At 49.3% G+C, this 20,579-nt stretch overlaps 1 protein-coding gene and 1 pseudogene across 5 annotated transcripts in view; one reads left to right on the top strand and one right to left on the bottom strand.

Annotated features, from left to right (window-relative positions):
• LOC135530492 (rab-3A-interacting protein-like) overlaps nucleotides 1–8,484 on the bottom strand; it is a 67,446-nt gene extending 58,962 nt beyond the window's left edge. For 4 of the 5 annotated variants that reach the window (XR_010453857.1, XM_064958805.1, XM_064958808.1 and 1 more), the window contains exon 1: nucleotides 8,254–8,475. The gene's annotated coding sequence lies outside the window, so the exon portion shown is untranslated. Of the gene's footprint in view, nucleotides 1–8,253 lie in introns of all 5 variants that reach the window. The other variant, XM_064958807.1, reaches the window with a different exon arrangement.
• A 1,372-nt stretch (nucleotides 8,485–9,856) lies between these two features.
• Nucleotides 9,857–20,579, top strand: part of LOC135530489 (bestrophin-3-like) — a 25,029-nt pseudogene continuing 14,306 nt past the window's right edge.

The raw sequence follows: 20,579 nt of genomic DNA, 5'->3' as shown, positions 1-20,579 counted from the left end.
GAGTCGGTCTGGCTAATAGTCTATACATAGTGGCTGTGAGTCGGTCTGGCTAATAGTCTATACATAGTGGCTGTGAGTTGGTCTGGCTAATAGTCTATACATAGTGGCTGTGAGTTGGTCTGGCTAATAGTCTATACATAGTGGCTGTGAGTTGGTCTGGCTAATTGTCTATACATAGTGGCTGTGAGTTGGTCTGGCTAATTGTCTATACATAGTGGCTGTGAGTTGGTCTGGCTAATAGTCTATATATAGTGGCTGTGAGTCGGTCTGGCTAATTGTCTATACATAGTGGCTGTGAGTCGGTCTGGCTAATTGTCTATACATAGTGGCTGTGAGTCGGTCTGGCTAATTGTCTATACATAGTGGCTGTGAGTCGGTCTGGCTAATTGTCTATACATAGTGGCTGTGAGTCGGTCTGGCTAATTGTCTATACATAGTGGCTGTGAGTCGGTCTGGCTAATTGTCTATACATAGTGGCTGTGAGTCGGTCTGGCTAATTGTCTATACATAGTGGCTGTGAGTCGGTCTGGCTAATTGTCTATACATAGTGGCTGTGAGTCGGTCTGGCTAATAGTCTATACATAGTGGCTGTGAGTCGGTCTGGCTAATTGTCTATACATAGTGGCTGTGAGTCGGTCTGGCTAATTGTCTATACATAGTGGCTGTGAGTCGGTCTGGCTAATTGTCTATACATAGTGGCTGTGATTCGGTCTGGCTAATTGTCTATACATAGTGGCTGTGAGTCGGTCTGGCTAATTGTCTATACATAGTGGCTGTGAGTTGGTCTGGCTAATTGTCTATACATAGTGGCTGTGAGTTGGTCTGGCTAATTGTCTATACATAGTGGCTGTGAGTTGGTCTGGCTAATTGTCTATACATAGTGGCTGTGAGTTGGTCTGGCTAATAGTCTATACATAGTGGCTGTGAGTTGGTCTGGCTAATAGTCTATACATAGTGGCTGTGAGTTGGTCTGGCTAATAGTCTATACATAGTGGCTGTGAGTTGGTCTGGCTAATTGTCTATACATAGTGGCTGTGAGTTGGTCTGGCTAATTGTCTATATATAGTGGCTGTGAGTTGGTCTGGCTAATTGTCTATATATAGCGGCTGTGAGTCGGTCTGGCTAATTGTCTATACATAGCGGCTGTGAGTTGGTCTGGCTAATAGTCTATACATAGTGGCTGTGAGTTGGTCTGGCTAATTGTCTATATATAGTGGCTGTGAGTTGGTCTGGCTAATTGTCTATACATAGTGGCTGTGAGTTGGTCTGGCTAATTGTCTATATATAGTGGCTGTGAGTTGGTCTGGCTAATTGTCTATATATAGTGGCTGTGAGTCGGTCTGGCTAATTGTCTATACATAGTGGCTGTGAGTTGGTCTGGCTAATTGTCTATATATAGTGGCTGTGAGTCGGTCTGGCTAATAGTCTATATATAGTGGCTGTGAGTCGGTCTGGCTAATAGTCTATACATAGTGGCTGTGAGTCGGTCTGGCTAATTGTCTATATATAGTGGCTGTGAGTTGGTCTGGCTAATTTTCTATACATAGTGGCTGTGAGTTGGTCTGGCTAATTGTCTATACATAGTGGCTGTGAGTCGGTCTGGCTAATTGTCTATATATAGTGGCTGTGAGTTGGTCTGGCTAATAGTCTATACATAGTGGCTGTGAGTTGGTCTGGCTAATTGTCTATACATAGTGGCTGTGAGTTGGTCTGGCTAATAGTCTATACATAGTGGCTGTGAGTTGGTCTGGCTAATTGTCTATACATAGTGGCTGTGAGTCGGTCTGGCTAATTGTCTATATATAGTGGCTGTGAGTTGGTCTGGCTAATAGTCTATACATAGTGGCTGTGAGTTGGTCTGGCTAATTGTCTATACATAGTGGCTGTGAGTTGGTCTGGCTAATAGTCTATACATAGTGGCTGTGAGTTGGTCTGGCTAATTGTCTATACATAGTGGCTGTGAGTCGGTCTGGCTAATTGTCTATACATAGTGGCTGTGAGTCGGTCTGGCTAATTGTCTATACATAGTGGCTGTGAGTTGGTCTGGCTAATTGTCTATATATAGTGGCTGTGAGTTGGTCTGGCTAATTGTCTATACATAGTGGCTGTGAGTCGGTCTGGCTAATTGTTTATACATAGCGGCTGTGAGTTGGTCTGGCTAATTGTCTATACATAGTGGCTGTGAGTCGGTCTGGCTAATTGTCTATACATAGTGGCTGTGAGTTGGTCTGGCTAATAGTCTACACATAGTGGCTGTGAGTTGGTCTGGCTAATAGTCTATACATAGTGGCTGTGAGTTGGTCTGGCTAATTGTCTATACATAGTGGCTGTGAGTTGGTCTGGCTAATTGTCTATATATAGTGGCTGTGAGTGTGTGAGAGATAAGAACACAGAATGATTTGTCCTAAATGTCCTGAGACATTACACTGAGACAACAGAACAGAGCAGGTCAGAACAGAGCAGGTCAGAACAGAACAGGTCAGAACAGAGCAGGTCAGAACAGAACAGAGCAGGTCAGAACAGAACAGGTCAGAACAGAGCAGGTCAGAACAGAGCAGGTCAGAACAGAGCAGGTCAGAACAGAGCAGGTCAGAACAGAGCAGGTCAGAACAGAGCAGGTCAGAACAGAGCAGGTCAGAACAGAGCAGGTCAGAACAGAGCAGGTCAGAACAGAGCAGGTCAGAACAGAACAGAGCAGGTCAGATCAGAACAGAGCACAACAGAACAGAGACCTTAATAACTACAGGCTTATCTCTGACACACAACACCTAAGCTACACTCATACACAGTCTGAGTGTGATACACATGATTTTATCAGCAAAACTAATTCAAATATGTCAATCTCTTACAGATCCTAAAGTAAACACAGGTAACCTCCATTTAATCGGTGGTTTCCTTGTTCATATGTCTAAGTTCATGTCTCTCAACGTCTAGACTCCAAACGGTGCCAGTAGGTCCTGAGTGTCAAGCAGACCAGGGGGCGAGGCCCGCCGGCTGCCTGAGGAACAGACCAGGGGGGGAGAGGCCCGCCGGCTGCCTGAGGAACAGACCAGGGGGAGAGGCCCGCCGGCTGCCTGAGGAACAGACCAGGGGGGGAGAGGCCCGCCGGCTGCCTGAGGAACAGACCAGGGGGAGAGGCCCGCCGGCTGCCTGAGGAACAGACCAGGGGGAGAGGCCCGCCGGCTGCCTGAGGAACAGACCAGGGGGGCGAGGCCCGCCGGCTGCCTGAGGAACAGACCAGGGGGGGCGAGGCCCGCCGGCTGCCTGAGGAACAGACCAGGGGGCGAGGCCCGCCGGCTGCCTGAGGAACAGACCAGGGGGAGAGGCCCGCCGGCTGTCTGAGGAACAGACCAAGGGGAGAGGCCCGCCGGCTGTCTGAGGAACAGACCAAGGGGAGAGGCCCGCTGGCTGTCTGAGGAACAGACCAGGGGGAGAGGCCCGCTGGCTGTCTGAGGAACAGACCAAGGGGAGAGGCCCGCCGGCTGTCTGAGGAACAGACCAAGGGGAGAGGCCCGCCGGCTGCCTGAGGAACAGACCAAGGGGAGAGGCCCGCCGGCTGTCTGAGGAACAGACCAAGGGGAGAGGCCCGCCGGCTGCCTGAGGAACAGACCAAGGGGAGAGGCCTGCCGGCTGTCTGAGGAACAGACCAAGGGGAGAGGCCCGCCGGCTGTCTGAGGAACAGACCAAGGGGAGAGGCCCGCCGGCTGCCTGAGGAACAGACCAAGGGGAGAGGCCCGCTGGCTGTCTGAGGAACAGACCAAGGGGAGAGGCCCGCTGGCTGTCTGAGGAACAGACCAAGGGGAGAGGCCCGCCGGCTGTCTGAGGCTGGGCACTCATTTTCCCCCTCTTCCTCTCTTCCAGTCTCCAGGTTTAAAAAAATAATAAAAATTCTTTATATCAACTGTGAAGACAAATAGTGAATATTAGCGAGAGTCTGACAAATTCTCACACAACACGAGGGAGAGAAGGGAGGGACATTTCTATGAAGAGAGGGAGGGGGGGCTCCAGAATGCCACCATTTAGTTGCATATTGCGACCCTTTGACTCGGATGTGCGTCCGAGTTACATTTGTAATTAGTAACATCAGTGTGAGCTACACATTTTACATGGTCACCTCACTCAAAATGGCCTTTTTTTTTAGGAGGCTAAAAACATGTTTTCAAGAAAGGATGTGATCAGCTTTATGTAGGTATCATTTTGATTTCTCAGCAACTAAAATAGCAACTATTTTACAACCAAGATATTTGATATGGCTCTGAGATATGGAATGTGCATTGGCCATTGTGACTGCATAGGACTCATTGGGCGGTAGGCTAAAACAACAACAATCTTTAAAAACATTTACTGTTAGATGAATACATGGCTACTGTTATATGTACAGTTAGCAACCTAGCTAATGTGTTTAGAGTTTCCATTATCCCCTACGATATTAGCACACAAAGATGCAAAGTCATCGACATCAGAACCAAGACAAATCAGAAAATTCTGGAGCCCTATATTTTAACAGTAAAATATAATAGCATAATTGTCAACCCAAAATGCATGACAATCACTGGATTAGGTTGTACATGAAAATATTTAGAACTACAACATGAAAAGATGAAACAATGTATTTCTTAGCATCTCAGTAGTGTAGTACACATGTGAATAAAGCATTGTGAATGTCTTAGTGGCAGCAGGGGTTAAGGTTAGTCTGGAGGCCTGGAGGGAGGGGTCCACTCACTGGCTGTGCTGCTTACTGATACTGAAGGGTGAGTCAACAAGACGCTCGCCAAGGTGTCGCCAACGTGAGGGTTTAGGCTTCCATGGGAAGGAGTGTGCAACAACTCTGACCTCTCCGCGGCTATAGTCGTAGCCAGGAACTCTCCGCGGCTATAGTCCCAGCCAGGACAGGACCTCTTCACGGCTATAGTCCCAGCCCGGACAAGATCTCTCCAAGTCTATAGGCCCAGCCCGGACAGGACCTCTCCAAGTCTATAGGCCCAGCCCGGACAGGACCTGTCCAAGTCTATAGGCCCAGCCAGGACAGGACCTGTCCAAGTCTATAGGCCCAGCCAGGACAGGACCTCTCCAAGTCTATAGGCCCAGCTCTCCAAGTCTATAGGCCCAGCCAGGACAGGACCTGTCCAAGTCTATAGGCCCAGCCAGGACAGGACCTCTCCAAGTCTATAGGCCCAGCTCTCCAAGTCTATAGGCCCAGCTCTCCAAGGCTATAGGCCCAGCTCTCCACGTCTATAGGCCCAGCCAGGACAGGAACTCTCCAAGTCTATAGGCCCAGCCAGGACAGGACCTGTCCAAGTCTATAGGCCCAGCCAGGACAGGACCTGTCCAAGTCTATAGGCCCAGCCAGGACAGGACCTGTCCAAGTCTATAGGCCCAGCCAGGACAGGACCTGTCCAAGTCTATAGGCCCAGCCAGGACAGGACCTGTCCAAGTCTATAGTCCCAGCCAGGACAGGACCTGTCCAAGTCTATAGGCCCAGCCAGGACAGGACCTCTCCAAGTCTATAGGCCCAGCCAGGACAGGACCTCTCCAAGTCTATAGGCCCAGCCAGGACAGGACCTGTCCACGTCTATAGGCCCAGCCATTTTTCATTGGGTCAACACTCTTGGATTGGACTGCTGAGGACTGGGGTAAAGTCATTTTCTCTGATGAATCCCCTTTCCAATTGTTTGGGGTATTAGGAAAAAAGCTTGTCCGGAGAAGACAAGGTGAGCGCTACCATCAGTCCTGTGTCGTGCCAACAATAAGGCATCCTGAGACCATTCATGTGTGGGGCTGCTTCTCAGCCAAGGGGTGGGCTCACTCACAATTTTGCCAAAGATCACAGCCATGAATAAAGAATGGTTCCAACACATCCTCCGAGAGCAAATTCTCCCAACCATCCAGGAACAGTTTGGTGATGAACAATGCCTTTTCCAGCATGATGGAGCACCTTGCCATAAGGCAAAAGTGACAAGTAAGTGGTTCGGGGAACAAAACATCAATATTTTGGGTCCATGGCCAGGAAACTCCCCAGACCTTAATCCCACTGAGAACTTGTGGTCAATCCTCAAGAGCCGGGTGGACAATCAAAAACCCACATTCTGACAAACTCCAAGCATTGATTATGCAAGAATGGGCTGCCATCAGTCAGGATGTGGCCCAGAAGTTAATTGACAGCATGCCAGGACGGATTGCAGAGGTCTTGAAAAAGAAGGGTCAACACTGCAAATATTGACTCTTTGCATCAACTTTGTGTAATGGTCAATAAAAGCCTTTAACACTTATGAAATGCTTGTATTTATACTTCAGTTTTCCATAGTAACTTCTGACAAAAATATCTAAAGACACTGAAGCAGCAGACTTTGTGGAAATTAATATTTGTGTCATTCTCAACTTTTGGCCACGACTGTACAAACGGATGTATTTATGGCATTGGCATTTCATATTAATTAACCATATGAGAGAATGCAGAGTCCACATTCGGCTAATTGATTAGTGTGTGTGTGTGTGTGTGTGTGTGTGTGTGTGTGTGTGTGTGTGTGTGTGTGTGTGTGTGTGTGTGTGTGTGTGTAGGGGGGCCGCCGTTGGGAGCGTACGACTGCGTGGCCATGCATGCCTCCAACACCATCACTAAGTTTGTGTGATCGTCGACGGCGACGAGACAGCCTATCGGAAGGAGGTTAGAGCCCTGGCACAGCGGTGCCGGGGAAACATCCCTCAACGTCAGCAAAACAAAGGAGCTGATGGTGGACGCCAGGAGACAGTGGAAGCAGCATGGACAGGACTGCAGTGGGGAGGGTGAAAAGGGTCCTGTTCCCCAGCGTGCACCTCACTGAGGACACGGTCCAGTCACACCACCACCGTGGTGAAGAAGGCACAGCAGCACCTCTTCAACCTCGGGCGGCTGAAGACATTCGGCATGGGCCCGCTGGGGGCGAGCTCCCGGCCCTCCAGGACATCTACACCAGGCAGTGTCTGAGGAAGGCACGAAAGATCCTCAAGGACCCCAGTCACCCAAGCCACGGACCATCTGGCAAGCAGTAGTGGAGTATCGGGTCTCGGCACAACAGACACTTTCTACCACCAGGCCATCAGACTGCTGAAAAGCTCAACCTAGCGGTCTTCCTGCACAAACCTGCACCTTAGAGACTATATGCACCTTAGAGACTATATGCACCTTAGAGACTATATGCACCTTAGAGACTATATGCACCTTAGAGACTATATGCACCTTAGAGACTATATGCACCTTAGAGACTATATGCACCTTAGAGACTATATGCACCTTAGAGACTATATGCACCTTAGAGACTATATGCACCTTAGAGACTATATGCACCTTAGAGACTATATGCACCAGACATTATTTGCACTGACTATCCACACATCCGACTATCCACACATCCAACCCTCACACACACACTTCGATTATACAGACTAATATTGACTTTATACTGGTAAAGGCTACCACTTCTACTACTTGTTATTTTCCCCTCGACTCTTGTCATTGTTATTATTGATTCATGTTGTGTAATGCTGAGAGAGCTTAGCACACAGGCACTTCCCTGCACCTTTAATAACTGCTGTTCACTGGGTATGTGACCAATACATTTCAATTGATCAGTAAACATACATCCGTTCAGCACACTGCCTGACCTATGCAGGGCATCAATTCACTGCATCAGGGATTCCCTGCCCTCCTCTCAGCCCTTCCTCATCTCCTCTCCTCTCCTCTCCTCTCCTCTCCTCGCCGTCGTCTGTAGGCCTATGAGATATGTTGCTAGCAAAATACACTTTTGCTCCAAACCATCCATGTTACACAGCTGCATTGACTGATATAATGTTCGGAAAACATTAGTGAAACCTTATAATAGTCAGAATGTGTCTCCTTTAACAGACTTGGCTTGATTGTAATGTACGCATATGTGGAGGACTGTTAAAACTAGTGTGGACATAAAGTCATCTGTTGACAAAAAAATGGTTCAACGAAATACACCATGGATAGTGAATTAAAGCTAGCTATTGCTGTCATATTGATGTGCTAATACTCCGATGCAATGCAAGTGGGCAATTCCATGGTAAGGGAATTACGCGTTGACTTTTCACTGTAAAATGTATGTCCAACAAAAACCAAATACAACTCTATGCACAATGACCTTGGACTATATCGTTGTTTAAAGACGATGAAACAAGCAAGACAGCTAGTCAGCCAGCCAGCTGGCTAGCGCTTTGGCTAGCCTAGCTACAATATGCTAGCTGTCAACTCACCCCTCTCTCGACGCCTGCTGTCTATGAAGAATAAAACAGTCCGGAAAGTGACCACCGTGCATAAACCCAACTGTCACGACGTGCTCTCGCTACCTGTCGCCAGTAACCTCCCGTTTCGCCGTGCATGAGGTATCTGTTTGCTGAATATCATCGGTTTAGTAACGCAAGCAGCATCCGAACATCCTCTCACCTGCTCTTTTCTTCTCCGCTGGTTGGGTGGGAACGAAGCACCCTCGAGAAGTGAACCGACAACCTCACAGTTGCGCATGCGCAAAGCCGGCATCACATCTCATGTTCACCTTTCATGGTAGCAGACGACAGATAATACGAAACTGTGATCGCAACATTGTATCTAAAATAATAAGTTGCAACATTGTATCCGACTATTTGACTATGATATTGCATGCAATGCATGCGCCAATAGTTATATACTTCACAATGAAATGTGTGTTTCCTTCTGATGTGATGTAAGATCTCTACATCGACAATTATTTATTACTGTTGATCTTCTATTAGGCCCTAGCAGGCTAATCTATTGATCATAGATGGGAGTATGTTCTACCAGTATAAGGCATGCATTAATTTTGTTATTTGTAAAAATAAAATAAAAATGTTTACCCCTTTTTTATTCGCAATTTCGTGATATCCAATTGGTAGTTACAGTCTTGTCCCGTCGCTGCATCTCCCGTGCATTTCTGTGAGCCTGCTTTATTGTTTGCCATGATAATTAGGTCAACAGCGCCGTCTGCTGGACACTTTTTTAGGTCTCATGTTGTGAGGGATATTTGATAGCATATGAATAATGCAAAAACGGATGCGATACATTCGAGAAGGTAATAAACAACTTTAAGGAGTCTTTGACATTTCCATTTCTACAACGCATCTGACTTCCTGCATTCATATGCACTACTATAAACCACATATTTATGAGGCTTTTTCTATAAAAATGTGTCCAAATATATCTAAATAATAATAATATTACAATAAATATTAAATCCCAAAGATGTTCCCATTGATTACTTTGCTTTTAAAAAATGTAGGAGCTGGTATGCTGTATAGGCATGTTGTATTAAAAACCAGAGACTTGCACGCAGGGATAAATGTCGTCTCTCTCTACATCAGCAGGTCATTATGTGTTTATTCCACCGCCATGACATAGTGCGCATCTTATTCCACCGCCATGACATAGTGCGCATTTTATTCCACCGCCATGACATGGTGGGCATCTTGCCCAGACAGCCATAGCCAGGAGCGCACTGGCAGCTGGACTGACAGACAGACACAGACAGACGACCAGCTAAATGTGGCCAGGACGGTCACCTGATGATTGCTCAATCTTGACTCACGATTCAGGAATACACTATATTACACCTAAAGCAACAACAACAAGCAATGTGATTTAGATTTGGTACAAAAGGTATGTGTGAAAAAATGTATACTTTTATTATTGTTTTTAATAACGTTATTTCTTATCCACGTAACATGGAAATAATGGTTATTTTGACTGGTTATTATTGTGTTATGACATCTTGCCTTAAGAGCGGAACAAATGCGGAACATTTTTTTAGATATCAATTAAAGTCAGCTACATTCACAACCGGTAAGGACAAGGGAGTGTCTGTCAACTAAGTGTAAATTGGATGACGAGGTAGTTTTTCTGCAGTGATTGAAGGAAGATGACGGTGACCTACTCCAGTAAAGTCGCCAACGCCACGTTCTTCGGTTTCCATAGACTTCTACTGCGATGGAGAGGCAGCATCTACAAACTGCTTTATCGGGAGTTCATAGTCTTTGTACTGTTATATACCTTGGTGAGCCTCGTTTACAGGTAGGCATAACATTAAGCTATTAAGGGTTTTTCCTTAAAATCATTAGTATTGTCACAAATACAAGTCCTCGGTGATATGAAATATGAATCATATAATTGTTATGTTATGTGTGTATGTATATTATATAACAGTATCTATTATCTGATTTTAATCTGTTTATAACTGTGATTACAAATGAAGATGTAATATGAGCCTTTGATTTGACTTTGCATGATGGGGTCCATAATTGATTAGTATCGCTGTGATATATCAATAACTGCATGTGAACAAATCTATAATGTTACTTAATTAATTAACACATCTGTCAATCTAGACTTGCTCTCTCAGACCCTGAAAAGCGTTTCTTTGAAAAGTTGGCTCTTCACTGTAACAAGTATGCAGAACAGATTCCAGTCACGTTTGTGCTTGGTAAGTCAGTACAACTTGTGCAGGTTGATATCAGCGCATGAGCGCTGAGTAGTTTATAGTATTAGCCTATTAACTCTATGAGCTACTAGCGCTGTGCTGAGATGAGAATGCCTGTTTCTTCCTGAATACTGTAGAGGTGCTTTCCAGATGTGCTGAAAGTGCTTTACAATTTAAGTGGCAAATTCACCTCATCCGCAACCCCATGTGTAGCTTGCCTGGCGACCCAAACTCTTCGCTCCAGCCAAACGCTACGCCACGCCCACAGATGGAGCGAACATAGGAGCAGCGGAAGAATTCCGTTTGAGTCGTCGGGCAAATGTGTATCAGCCTCCTAAAAACAGAATGACAACAGTGCAATACTTTCTCGATCACCACACACACGCGCACGCACAAACACCGACACACACCCACTGCGTTAACTGTCTGACTTGCTTGCTACTATCCAACCAAATGAACCCAACTAATCCTCAACAGTGCCAGGCAACAAACTAATGATCGTGATTTGTCAACCCTTACTTAATAACAGAAGCTCTCCTTACAGACACTGATTCCAGTGGGGAAATGAACTGGTGATTGAGTTAATGGAAGGAAATCATTAGGAGTCGGACCAAAGCAGGGAAAGAGGGATGTTGTTGGGTTTGTTGGTTTGCTTGGGTGCTGGAGTGCTTTGCATGGCATATCAGATTGTTGCTTAATAGTGTTGTGCTTCTGTGTAACCGGCACAAAGTGGCTTTCATGACATTTATGTATCTCAGTTTATGTCAATAAAATATTGATATGGACTGGGATGAAGTTGCCCTAGACAATGATCGAGGGGTCAATTTTCTGTTTTGAGCTTGAGGCTCAAATGTAGCCTGAAGAGTACTGCACTATGTAGAAAATTAAATGTCATTTCGGAAGCAGCCCTTCTCAACCCAAACCTCATCCTTGGTTGCTACTGTAGTCATACCTGACAAAATACTGTTTAGACTTACTGTAGATCAGGGCTTTCCAACCCTGTTCCTGGAGAGCTACCGTCCGGTAGGTTTTAACTCCAACCCTGTTCCTGGAGAGATACCCTCCTGTAGGTTTTAACTCCAACCCTGTTCCTGGAGAGCTACCATCCGGTAGGTTTTCACTCTATTGCACTATTGTAAAGTGGCTGTTCCACTGGATGTCAGAAGGTGAATTCACCAATTTGTAAGTCGCTCTGGATAAGAGCTCTAAATGACTTAAATGTAATGTAAATGAACAGGGTTGGAGTTAAAACCTACAGGAGGGTATCTCTCCAGGAACAGGGTTGGAGTTAAAACCTACAGGAGGCTCTCTCTCCAGGAACAGGGTTGGAGTTAAACCTACAGGAGGGTATCTCTCCAGGAACAGGGTTGGAGTTAAAACCTACAGGAGGGTATCTTCCAGGAACAGGGTTGGAGTTTAAAACCTACAGGAGGCTATCTCTACAGGAACAGGGTTGGAGTTAAAACCTACAGGAGGGTATCTCTCCAGGAACAGGGTTGGAGTTAAAACCTACAGGAGGGTATCTCTCCAGGAACAGGGTTGGAGTTAAAACCTACAGGAATGTATCTCTCCAGGAACAGGGTTGGAGTTTAAAACCTTTAGGAGGATGTAGAGCCCTGGTGTAGATGATGCTGATATCTCCTCCTCCCTGCAGGTTTCTACGTCACACTGGTGTAGATGATGCTGATATCTCCTCCTCCCTGCAGGTTTCTACGTCACCCTGGTGTAGATGATGCTGATATCTCCTCCTCCCTGCAGGTCTCTACATCACCCTGGTGTAGATGATGCTGATATCTCCTCCTCCCTGCAGGTCTCTACGTCACCCTGGTGTAGATGATGCTGATATCTCCTCCTCCCTGCAGGTTTCTACGTCACCCTGGTGTAGATGATGCTGATATCTCCTCCTCCCTGCAGGTTTCTACGTCACCCTGGTGTAGATGATGCTGATATCTCCTCCTCCCCTGCAGGTTTCTACGTCACCCTGGTGTAGATGATGCTGATATCTCCTCCTCCCTGCAGGTTTCTACGTCACCCTGGTGTAGATGATGCTGATATCTCCTCCTCCCTGCAGGTTTCTACGTCACCCTGGTGTTGATGATGCTGATATCTCCTCCTCCCTGCAGGTTTCTACGTCACCCTGGTGTAGATGATGCTGATATCTCCTCCTCCCTGCAGGTTTCTACGTCACCCTGGTGTAGATGATGCTGATATCTCCTCCTCCCTGCAGGTTTCTACGTCACCCTGGTGTATGATGATGCTTTCTATATCTCCTCCTCCCTGCAGGTTTCTACGTCACCCTGGTGTAGATGATGCTGATATCTCCTCCTCCCTGCAGGTTTCTACGTCACCCTGGTGTAGATGATGCTGATATCTCCTCCTCCCTGCAGGTCTCTACATCACCCTGGTGTAGATGATGCTGATAGCTCCTCCTCCCTGCAGGTTTCTACGTCACCCTGGTGTAGATGATGCTGATTCCCTTGTTTCTCGTCACCCTGTGTTGATGATGCTGATATCTCCTCCTCCCTGCAGGTTTCTACGTCACCCTGGTGTTGATGATGCTGATATCTCCTCCTCCCTGCAGGTTTCTACGTCACCCTGGTGTAGATGATGCTGATATCTCCTCCTCCCTGCAGGTTTCTACGTCACCCTGGTGTAGATGATGCTGATATCTCCTCCTCCCTGCAGGTTTCTGCTGGTGTAGATGATGCTGATATTTCCTTCCCTGCAGGTTTCCGTCACCCTGGTGTAGATGATGCTGATATCTCCTCCTCCCTGCAGGTTTCTACGTCTGGTGTAGATGATGCTGATATCTCCTCCTCCCTGCAGGTTTCTACGTCACCCTGGTGTAGATGATGCTGATATCTCCTCCTCCCTGCAGGTTTCTACGTCACCCTGGTGTAGATGATGCTGATATCTCCTCCTCCCTGCAGGTTTCTACGTCACCCTGGTGTAGATGATGCTGATATCTCCTCCTCCCTGCAGGTTTCTACGTCACCCTGGTGTAGATGATGCTGATATCTCCTCCTCCCTGCAGGTTTCTACGTCACCCTGGTGTAGATGATGCTGATATCTCCTCCTCCCTGCAGGTTTCTACGTCACCCTGGTGTAGATGATGCTGATATCTCCTCCTCCCTGCAGGTTTCTATGTCACCCTGGTGTAGATGATGCTGATATCTCCTCCTCCCTGCAGGTTTCTACGTCACCCTGGTGTAGATGATGCTGATATCTCCTCCTCCCTGCAGGTTTCTACGTCACCCTGGTGTAGATGATGCTGATATCTCCTCCTCCCTGCAGGTTTCTACGTCACCCTGGTGTAGATGATGCTGATATCTCCTCCTCCCTGCAGGTTTCTACGTCACCCTGGTGTAGATGATGCTGATATCTCCTCCTCCCTGCAGGTTTCTACGTCACCCTGGTGTTGATGATGCTGATATCTCCTCCTCCCTGCAGGTTTCTACGTCACCCTGGTGTAGATGATGCTGATATCTCCTCCTCCCTGCAGGTTTCTACGTCACCCTGGTGGTCAACCGTTGGTGGAACCAGTTTGTGAATCTGCCTTGGTTCAGACCGCCTCATGTTCCTTGTCTCCAGCTGTGTTCAGTAGAGCAGGGCCGCCTCCTCAGACGCACGCTGATGCGCTATGTCAACCTCACCTCACTGCTCATCTTCCGCTCCGTCAGCACCGCCGTCTGTAAGAGATTCCCCACCATGGATCATGTGGTGGAGGCAGGTACGACCCCAAGGGGATAACGGAATGCAAATAGATGGGGTCAGGAGGTCAGGAGGGTCAGGAGAAAACTAATTTTGACAGATAGATTCTGTACATAACGTCACGGACCAAGTAGTGGAAGCAGGTACCTCAATGACATGCGCTTGGTCTTACCTGACCCCAATAGAATACACATAGGTGGGGTCAAAGGTCGACCAGGTTTGGTTTACAGGTTTGGTTCAGATCAAGTGTTCTCTCAACCTTCAGTAGGTCAGGTTCAGATCAAGTGTTCTCTCAACCTTCCGTAGGTCAATTTCTAATTGGTAGTTACAGTCTTGTCTCATCTCATCGCTGCAACTCCCGTACGGACTTGGGAGAGGCGAAGGTCGAGAGCCGTGTGTCCTCCGAAACACAACCCAACACAATTCTCAATTAACCCGGAAGCCTGCCGCAGCAATGTGTCGGAGGAAACGCTGACCATGTCAGTGTGCACTGTGCCTGGACCACCATAGGAGTTGCTAGAGCACGATGGGACAAGAACATCCCTGCGGGCCAAACCCTCCACTAACCCGGACGACGCTGGGCCAATTGTGCACCAGCCGGTCACGGTCTCGAACCAGGATCTCTAGTGGCACAGCCTTAGACCACTGAGCCTGGTCTCGAACCAGGATCTCTAGTGGCACAGCCTTAGACCACTGAGCCTGGTCTCGAACCAGGATCTCTAGTGGCACAGCCTTAGACCACTGGGCCTGGTCTCGAACCAGGATCTCTAGTGGCACAGCCTTAGACCACTGAGCCTGGTCTCGAACCAGGATCTCTAGTGGCACAGCCTTAGACCACTGAGCCTGGTCTCGAACCAGGATCTCTAGTGGCACAGCCTTAGACCACTGAGCCTGGTCTCGACTGGGCCTGGTCTCGAACCAGGATCTCTAGTGGCACAGCCTTAGACCACTGGGCCTGGTCTCGAACCAGGATCTCTAGTGGCACAGCCTTAGACCACTGGGCCTGGTCTCGAACCAGGATCTCTAGTGGCACAGCCTTAGACCACTGGGCCTGGTCTCGAACCAGGATCTCTAGTGGCACAGCCTTAGACCACTGGGCCTGGTCTCGAACCAGGATCTCTAGTGGCACAGCCTTAGACCACTGAGCCTGGTCTCGAACCAGGATCTCTAGTGGCACAGCCTTAGACCACTGAGCCTGGTCTCGAACCAGGATCTCTAGTGGCACAGCCTTAGACCACTGAGCCTGGTCTCGAACCAGGATCTCTAGTGGCACAGCCTTAGACCACTGAGCCTGGTCTCGAACCAGGATCTCTAGTGGCACAGCCTTAGACCACTGGGCCTGGTCTCGAACCAGGATCTCTAGTGGCACAGCCTTAGACCACTGAGCCTGGTCTCGAACCAGGATCTCTAGGGCATCCACTGGGCCTGGTCTCAAACCAGGATCTCTAGTGGCACAGCCTTAGACCACTGGGCCTGGTCTCGAACCAGGATCTCTAGTGGCACAGCCTTAGACCACTGAGCCTGGTCTCGAACCAGGATCTCTAGTGGCACAGCCTTAGACCACTGAGCCTGGTCTCGAACCAGGATCTCTAGTGGCACAGTCTTAGACCACTGAGCCTGGTCTCAACAGGATCTCTAGTGGCACAGTCTTAGACCACTGAGCCTGGTCTCAACAGGATCTCTAGTGGCACAGCCTTAGACCACTGGGCCTGGTCTCGAACCAGGATCTCTAGTGGCACAGCCTTAGACCACTGAGCCTGGTCTCGAACCAGGATCTCTATTGGCACAGCCTTAGATCACTGAGCCACTCAGGAGACACTTCCATAATTGTTTTATTGGTAAACAGGATGCATGACATGTGAGAGTTAAACAAGGATCTGTAACTGGATCTTCTAGAACCATCTTTTCATTTCCTTCTTCAGTTTCTTTGGACTACCCAGGATCAGCCAAGTCATTAGGATTCAGTGATTGAATTAGACCTACTAAACGCCTTGCTTCCTCTAACCACTAGTATTCCCCTAGTACTGCTGTATCCACGCCTCATCCTCCCCCCGAACCCCTCCTCCTCCTTCTCCTCTTCCTCCTCCTCCCCCCCTCCTCCTCCTTCCACTCCTCCACCTCCCCCTACCCCCTCCTCCTTCTCCTCTTCCTCCTCCTCCCCCTACTCCTCCTTCCACTCCTCCACCTCCCCCTACCCCCTCCTCCTCCTTCTCCCTCCTCCTCCTCCTCCTCCTCCTCCTCCCCCTACTCCTCCTTCCACTCCTCCACCTCCCCCTACCCCCTCCTCCTTCTCCTCTTCCTCCTCCTCCCCCTTCCTCCTCCTTCCACTCCTCCACCTTCTTCCCACTTCTCCCCCTTCTCTCCCTCCTCCTCTTCCTTCCTTCCTCCCCCTTCCTCCTCCTTCTCCCCACCCCCTTCTCTTCCTCCTCCTCTTCCTCCTCCTCTTCCTCCCCCTCTTCCTCTTCCTTCTCCTCTTCCTCCTCCTTCTCCTCCTCCCCTTGTCCTCTTCACCCCCTCCTCCCCCTCACCTTCACCCACCTTCTCCCCCTCCTCTTCATCCCCCTCCTCCCCCTCATCCTCCTTCTCCTCCTCCCCTCCTCCTCTTCACCCCCTCCTCCCCCTCCTCCTCCTCCCCCCCTCCTCTTTCCCCCCGTCCTCTTCATCCCCCTTCCTCCCCCCTCCTCCTTCACTCCTCCTCCTTCCTCTCCTTCTCCTCCTCCCCTCCTCCTCCACTCCTCCTTCTCCTCCTCCCCCCCTTCTCCTCTTCACCCCCTCCTCCTCCCCCCTCCTCCCCCTCCTCACCCCCTCCTCCCCCTTCCTCCTTCATCCCCCCTCCTCCCCATCCCCCTCCCCCTCCTCCTCCTCCCCTCCCCTCCCCCCTCCTCCTCTTCACCCCCCTCCTCCCCCTCCTCCACCCCCCTCCTCCCCCTCCTCCTCCTTCACCCCCCTCCTCCTCTTCACCCCCCTTCTCCTCCTCCTCCTCCCCTCACCTCCTTCTCCTCCTCCCCTTCTCCTCTTCACACCCCTCCTCCTCCTCCTTCTCCCCCTCTTCACCCCCCCTCCTCCCCCTCCTCTTCACTCCTCCTCCTCCCTCCGCTTCACCCCCTCCTCCTTCTCCTCCCCTCCTCTTCACCCCCTCCCTCCTCCCCCTCCTCCCCCTTCACCCTTCCCCCCTCCTCCTCCACCCCTCCTCCCCCTTCTTCACCCCCTCCTCCCCCTCCTCCTCCTTCTCCTCCTCCCCTCCTCCTCTTCACCCCCTCCTTCTCCTCCTCCTCCTCCTCACCTCCTTCTCCTCCTCCCCTTCTCCTCTTCACACCCCTCCTCCTCCTCCTTCTCCTCTTCACCCCCCCTCCCCCCCTCCTCTTCACCCCCTCCTCCCTTCTCCTCCCTCCTCCGCTTCACCCCCTCCTTCTCCTCCTCCCTGCAGGCTTCATGACTCCAGAAGAGAGGAAGATCTTTGATGCTGTCAAGTCTCCCCACCTGAAGTACTGGATCCCTGTGGTGTGGTTTTCTAACATGGCGTCCAGGGCTCGGACGGAGGGGCGCATCAAGGACAGCGTGGACCTTCAGACCATCCTCAACGTGAGTATGGCAGTAGCTTCAACAGGCATAGATAGATAAAGTATACCTGCCACAGGAACCAGAGGAGACATTTTGGCTCTGAATCCTGCAGAGGTTGTAGTCTGGACCGCGTGGACCTTCAGACCATCCTCAATGTGAGTATGGCAGTTAGCGGAGCAAAGCAGAGATATACCAGGAAACAGAGGAAACACGGAGTCTAATCCCGCTCTAAATAGAGGAGATTGACTCCATTTTGTCTCTGAAGAGTTACTGGATACCTTGAGGACAGGAAGGAACGATACAATCCTAAAAACAGCCAACAGGGTACGGGATGCCTCGAGGACAGGGAGGAACGATACAATCCTAAAAACAGCCTCGAGGACAGGAAGGAACGATACAATCCTAAAAACAGCCTCGAGGACAGGAAGGAACGATACAATCCTAAAAACAGCCTCGAGGACAGGAAGGAACGATACAATCCTAAAAACAGCCAACAGGGTACGGGAAGCCTCGAGGACAGGAAGGAACGATACAATCCTAAAAACAGCCAACAGGGTACGGGAGGCCTCGAGGACAGGAAGGAAGGAACGATACAATCCTAAAAACAGCCAACAGGGTACGGGATGCCTCGAGGACAGGAAGGAACGATACAATTCTAAAAACAGCCAACAGGGTACGGGATGCCTTGAGGACAGGAAGGAAGGAACGACAATCCTAAAAACAGCCTCTAGGACAGGAAGGAACATCCTAAAAAAACAGCCAACAGGGTACTGGAGGCCTCGAGGACAGGAAGGAACGATACAATCCTAAAAACATCCAACAGGGTACGGGAGGCCTCTAGGACAGGAAGGAACGAGGCCTCTAGGACAGGAAGGAACGATACAATCCTAAAAACAGCCAACAGGGTACTGGAGGCCTCGAGGACAGGAAGGAACGATACAATCCTAAAAACAGCCAACAGGGTACGGGAGGCCTCGAGGACAGGAAGGAACGATACAATCCTAAAAACAGCCAACAGGGTAAGGGATGCCTCGAGGACAGGAAGGAACGATACAATCCTAAAAACAGCCAACAGGGTACGGGATGCCTCGAGGACAGGAAGGAACGATACAATCCTAAAAACAGCCAACAGGGTAAGGGATGCCTCGAGGACAGGAAGGAACGATACAATCCTAAAAACAGCCAACAGGGTACGGAATGCCTTGAGGACAGGAAGGAACGATACAATCCTAAAAACAGCCTCGAGGACAGGAAGGAACGATACAATCCTAAAAACAGCCTCGAGGACAGGAAGGAATGATACAATCCTAAAAACAGCCAACAGGGTAAGGGAGGCCTTGAGGACAGGAAGGAACGATACAATCCTAAAAACAGCCAACAGGATACGGGATGCATTGAGGACAGGAAGGAACGATACAATCCTAAAAACAGCCAACAGGGTACGGGAGGCCTCGAGGACAGGAAGGAAGGAACGATACAATCCTAAAATCAGCCAACAGGGTACGGGAGGCCTCGAGGACAGGAAGGAAGGAACAATACAATCCTAAAAACAGCCTCGAGGACAGGAAGGAACGATACAATCCTAAAAACAGCCAACAGGGTACGGGAGGCCTCGAGGACAGGAAGGAAGGAACGATACAATCCTAAAATCAGCCAACAGGGTACGGGAGGCCTCGAGGACAGGAAGGAAGGAACAATACAATCCTAAAAACAGCCTCGAGGACAGGAAGGAACGATACAATCCTAAAAACAGCCAACAGGGTACGGGAGGCCTCGAGGACAGGAAGGAACGATACAATCCTAAAAACAGCCAACAGGGTACGGGATGCCTCTAGGACAGGAAGGAACGATACAATCCTAAAAACAGCCAACAGGGTACGGGATGCCTCTAGGACAGGAAGGAACGATACAATCCTAAAAACAGCCAACAGGGTACGGGATGCCTCTAGGACAGGAAGGAACGATACAATCCTAAAAACAGCCAACAGGGTACGGGATGCCTTGAGGACAGGAAGGAATGATACAATCCTAAAAACAGCCAACAGGGTACGGGATGCCTTGAGGACAGGAAGGAACGATACAATCCTAAAAACAGCCTCGAGGACAGGAAGGAACGATACAATCCTAAAAACAGCCAACAGGGTAGGGATGCCTCGAGGACAGGAAGGAACGATACAATCCTAAAAACAGCCTCGAGGACAGGAAGGAACGATACAATCCTAAAAACAGCCAACAGGGTACGGGATGCCTCGAGGACAGGAAGGAACGATACAATCCTAAAAACAGCCTCGAGGACAGGAAGGAACGATACAATCCTAAAAACAGCCTCGAGGACAGGAAGGAACGATACAATCCTAAAAACAGCCTCGAGGACAGGAAGGAACGATACAATCCTAAAAACAGCCAACAGGGTACGGGATGCCTCGAGGACAGGAAGGAACGATACAATCCTAAAAACAGCCAACAGGGTACGGGATACCTTGAGGACAGGAAGGAACGATACAATCCTAAAAACAGCCAACAGGATACGGGATGCATTGAGGACAGGAAGGAACGATACAATCCTAAAAACAGCCAACAGGGTACGGGATGCCTCGAGGACAGGAAGGAACGATACAATCCTAAAAACAGCCTTGAGGACAGGAAGGAACGATACAATCCTAAAAACAGCCAACAGGGTACGGGATGCCTTGAGGACAGGAAGGAACGATACAATCCTAAAAACAGCCAACAGGGTACGGGAGGCCTTGAGGACAGGAAGGAACGATACAATCCTAAAAACAGCCAACAGGGTACGGGAGGCCTCGAGGACAGGAAGGA

This window comes from Oncorhynchus masou, unplaced genomic scaffold, assembly GCF_036934945.1.
Source record: "Oncorhynchus masou masou isolate Uvic2021 unplaced genomic scaffold, UVic_Omas_1.1 unplaced_scaffold_1354, whole genome shotgun sequence".
In the NCBI taxonomy this organism is placed as follows: Eukaryota; Metazoa; Chordata; class Actinopteri; order Salmoniformes; family Salmonidae; genus Oncorhynchus; species Oncorhynchus masou.
Note: the sequence above shows the minus strand (reverse complement) of the source record. Positions and strands in the feature narration are given on the sequence as shown.